The sequence below is a fragment of the Nannospalax galili genome, unplaced genomic scaffold, assembly GCF_000622305.1.
Source record: "Nannospalax galili isolate Female #2095 unplaced genomic scaffold, S.galili_v1.0 scaffold158, whole genome shotgun sequence".
In the NCBI taxonomy this organism is placed as follows: Eukaryota; Metazoa; Chordata; class Mammalia; order Rodentia; family Spalacidae; genus Nannospalax; species Nannospalax galili.
The window spans coordinates 10,645,815-10,651,058 of record NW_008345290.1 but is presented as its reverse complement, the minus strand read 5'-3'; positions in this window follow the sequence as shown (position 1 = coordinate 10,651,058).

The window sequence follows — 5,244 nt, the reverse complement described above, 5'->3', positions numbered from 1 at the left end:
AGTGGGGGGGGCAACAACACAGTGGACAGTAGCAGGGATATCAGAGTATAAGGGCTCTAGTGGGGGGAGGGAGGCTATGGAAGGGTGCTATCTGGGAAGTGGGTGTAAAAAAAATAATAATCATAATCATAATAATTCTTCAAAGCATAAAAATTTGCTCCTTAATAATTAGTAGATGTGAAAAACATTACCATTGAAATCTACCTGATGACGTTATATCCATGCTCAGATGCCAAGGAGCTCAGAAAGTAACTGACTGTGACTAGTAATAATCAGATATATAGAGATTAGAAATACATGTGCAAACATCTTAATGTCAATTGCATTAAAAATGAATTTTTCTGCATGAAACTGTATTTTAATAATGAAATGGAGATCTTTTTTAAAGTTTAAAACCTCATTTAATTTTACGTCTTACAGGGTTTATATGGTGTGCGATATTGTATTAATTCAAATGTAAACATAAAAATTTACAGCCAACTTTGAAAGAGATGCATCTTAGCTCTGGAAATTGTTATTGAATATGTGAATGCATTGTAATGAAATGCTTCTTCTAATTATATGGCTATTAAATAAATAAAAAATAGATTTTGAAACTGTAAACAAATAAATTTTAGTATATGCTTCTGGAGAAATGCATATTATAAGTCTTTCTGCTAGAGTTCTAAATAATTAGATGTTAGGTTTTAAATGATTAAACTTAATGACTGTATCTTATTGGTTACAAATGATAAATGTCTATTTAAACCAGAAAAAAAAATAGTGAACTTAGTCAAGCAGGCTTGAACAATCAGAGATCCCAACGAACAAGGATAGGTGATGTTAGCAGATGACTGACAGGCTAATCTTAACCTCAGTAAAGAAGAAGTCACCACTGCGAGTTTCTTTTGCTGATTTTTTTATCTTTGTGTGTTTGTTCATTCAGAGGTTTTCTTTTCAGAAATTTTACCCCCAGTTGTCAAATGATATTATTGAATATTTTGTAATCCTCAACCACTGTAACCAGTCTTTTAACTTCACTGACACCATAATGCTGCAGATGAATATATTCTTCAACTTATATATTGAAATAATCTCACAATAAATTACTGAATTTTTTATGTTTGGAATTAAATACATTTCTTCCAAAAGTTCATTTTTCCCCAAGCTTCTATGGATGAGGTTTATTTAAAGCTATTAGCCTTAAATTTGTCATGTATAAATAAATGAATGTGCCTTAAAGATTGTATATATTTGCCACCAACATGTAAATACTGAAATGTGTCACCAAGGCTTTCCTGTCCTCATTGTAGTCTTTGATCTATTTGGAATTGATTATTTTGCAGGGTGATAGAAAAGGGTCTATCTTCTTTCTTCTGCATGTTTACATCCACTTTCCCCAGGAACACTTGCTAAGATGCTGTCTTTACTCAAGTGTGTACTTTTATCATCTTTGATGAATGTGAGATGGCTGCAGTCGTGCACTCATGTTTGAGTCTTTTTTGTCCATTAATCTGCATGTCCATATTTGAAATTTATGTATTTTTAGAAATTGGCAAGTGATTTTAGTTATTCTGCTAATATTCTGGAGTATTTTTTTAGTAAATTTTGCTCTCTGAAAAAAACTTCACTAGATTCAGAATGACATCAGAAACAAATCTCTATGTATGTTTGCAAGGTGCTTCCATAGAATCCTAAGAAGGGAAGAGGCACCATTAATATGAGGGACACCATTTAATGAACTTGGAACCAAGACTGAGTAAAAAATGGGAGTGTGGGTGGAGCATGGAATGCATCTTTCTCTACTTCTGACTCTAGAAGCAATCTGACTGGAATTCCCTATGTGCCTGATGTCATGCATCACCTGCCTTGATGGACTGAGTCTTTAGACTGTGAAACAAAGTAAACCTGAGTTGCTGTTGTATTTTGCCACAGCAACAGGCAATGTGACTCCTACTGAAAATGGTCCAGAGGAGTGGCACCATTGCTGTGATAGACCCACCATGTGTTCTTAGGTTGTTGGAACTCACACATGGGTGGTGTGTAGAGAAGTATGGAACTGAAGGTTTGAGAAGATACAGAAGGCTAGAAGCTGAGATTGATTCACCATTGTGTGGACATTTCAAACTCCAGAATGTCAAGAGAAATGAGAAGAGCAGGAACCTGGCAATGAGGGTGCAGTGGTGTTAGGAGCCTCTGTTATGCAAAGTCGAAGCCCCTTCACACTGGACAGCTCATGCAGCTTGGGATTATGTGCTGCGGGCTCCTTTCATAGCAGGATGTCTTCCTGGCATCTTTCCTGTCTCTCCTTTTGAAGTGTCTGCCACAAATGCCATAACATAAACATGGCCTTTGGCTCTAACAGGTACCATGCCTTCCTGTAATTTTTCCTAGCAGACAGCAGTCTGGCAGAAACCCACTTCCATATGTAAATACCCCATGGTATAAAATATCCTAGTGTTCTCTTAATAGGGGGAGATTGGGTCTGAGAGATTGGGTCAGAGACTGGGTCCCAGAGATTGGGTCCCAGAGAGAATAAAGCTGTAAGCACAGACTGAGCCTTGCCTTGAGTCTTGTGTACCAGCGACCTGATCCCCCCTGGGGTGCAACACTCCCTCGTTACCGACCCACGGATATCCTAGCTTTCGCCGTCTCCGTACCTCTTCCCTGCGGGGTTCAGTGGCCAGGAACCCCGCAATCCTGAGGAAAGGTACACGGGTGTAATAGGGACGGGATTTCGGCTAGACAATGCTCCAGTAGCAGAGAAAGCTGTCAGCATCAGAGAAGCGGCGTAGCTATCAGCTGTTGCCACTCCCAGACACCCAGGCCTTGAGCCAGTGGGAAAAGCCTGCGGGGCATCCGCAGCCGTGGCCAGAGACGCCTGTGGCCAGACCTGCCAGCGACTAGCCAGGTGTGGCAGGGGCCCTGAGATCCAGGGGCCCAGAGCGACCCTGAGATATCCACGCACACCATGCCTGAGGCCCATAGAGATACGGAGAAGCCCGCGGGACCAGATCTGCTTTCCTCCAGACACACGGCGGGGGAGTGCCATTCTGGAAGTGCGCCCAGAGAGAGCTCATGCCCATATCTGGCGCCACAATGTGGGGCTTGGCTTCTGAACCACGTGGGACCCTCTGAACAATGTGGAGCTTAGCCTCTGAACCTCATGCCAGCTAGGAGCTGGTGCCCACAGAAACGCTAGAATCCGTGAGTATCCCTTCCACTCAGGAGGGTAATCTAATCTCTTCCTCTCTTCTAAAATTTCCTCCTTTCCCTTTCCGGTCTAGAAATCCTCACGAGGGACCACTAGGACCAGAGAGACAACTGAGGTTTCCTGGCCAGGGCTACCCCCTGGTGTTAACTGAAGGTCTCTCTGACCTCCTAGGAGGACCCCAACTGCCTGTACAGGTGTGGACAAATGACCTCTATCTAGACATCTCTTTAATATCAAACCTGGTAATGCATCGGCCAAGTATGGACCATTAGGGGTGGCCACCAGCCTCTCAAATTTGCGGGCAGGTCTTGTGACTGGGAGCCACTGTGATCCCCTGGAATTTTTATTTCAGGAACGTCACTTTGGAAACCGTCACTTCTCAACTTTTCTATCTAAACACTGTTAGAGAAAAATCCCCAAAGATTCCAGGAATCTCCACCTAAGCTTTGGAGTCAGGCAGATCCCTCTACCCTGCCCAAGCAGCAGCTAAAAGCCAGTTCAGTGAAAATTCAAATTAGCTAACCCCTGCCGAGGGCCTGCAGCCAAAAGAGGCTCTCAGACAAAAGATTTAAACTGCCTCTTTCTGCCTTTTTTTTTTCTCTGCAGTCTCAGCCAAGGCGCTTCAGCCCTCTAGTGTCTGACTGCTGTAAAAACATCTAAAAAAAAAAAATCTTCCCCTTACAATGGGAAACTCAGTATCAAGACAGAGGAAACATCAGATCCATTCTCTTAAAACTCTACTCAAATCCAGAGGGCTTAAGATTTCAAAAGAGGAAAGCTTAAAATTTTGGAATGAGGTGTATCGATTCGCACCCTGGATCATATCAGCAGACATATCTGATCCAGAGGTGTGGAGCTTTCTTTCACATTTAGCATATAAGAAAGAAGCCCAAGAAAAGCATGATTTTCCTCTTTCATTTTTCCCAATAATGGCAGCCATCCAGCAATGTTTAAAAACCCCACCTAAAATTGAGGAAAGTTTACAGGCACCAGAGAATAATAAAAGAGAGGTTTTAGATGATAAAAAAAGACCCTAAAAACAGCAGTAGCAGATTCAACAACTTCAAAAATAAAATCTGACCAAGCCAAACAAAATCCACCCATCAGTAAAACTGATCCTCACCCCTCTCTTGATGATTCAACAAGCCCAGATACTAACACCCAAATTTCAAAAGCTTCCAAAGATTCTCAGGTAAAATCCCCTCCTCCCCCTCCACCTTGACTGCCTCCTGTGGAGACACCCTTACAGTTACAGAGCAGCTGTGTAACCATAGAGACAGTGAAAGCTGCCAGCCTCAAAATTTCCAGCCTCAGAGGTCTCAGGACCCCCAAAATCCACCAGTAGAGGCTTTTCCTGTTAATTTGCAAATAACCAGACAACGCCCCCTAGCCTGGTATCCACTTCCAGCCACAGAGCTTAAAGAACTGCGCCAAGCTGTGCGGGAAGATGGCATTCATGCTCCTTGGACTAAATCTATATTACAAACATTTAATACTAACCTGCTTCCTCAGGATTGGAGGGACATTTGTAGATCTACTCTCCCCAGTCCACTATTTGTACAATGGGAAGCCTTATTTAGAGATGAATGCCTAATGCAAGCTAAAAGAAATGAAACTCATAATCAGCAGCTAAGACCTCAACCAGGGCAGGATCCACCACCTGGATTTATAAATTGGAATTATGACCAGCTTTTTGGCCAGGGTAATTTCTCCACAGGAATTCAGCAAGCTGCAATCCCTGCTGGTTGTACGGAGCAGGTTCGCCTATGTGCCCTGCAAGCTTGGGAATGCTTAACACCATTGTCCCATGGGCCTGGAGAGACTTCTGCATTAACCTTTCTAAAGCAGAAGCCAACTGAGGCTCTTCCAGACTTTATACTAAGAGTGCAGGCCAGCTTAGATAGAAAAATAACAGATCCTGTAGCCAAAGCAATGCTTTTAAACAGCCTTGTCTGGGAAGGAATGACCCCTGAGCACAGACAAGCATGCCAGGGACTAAAGAATGAGCATTATGACAAATGGATTGTGGCCACTCAAGACATTGGGACTGA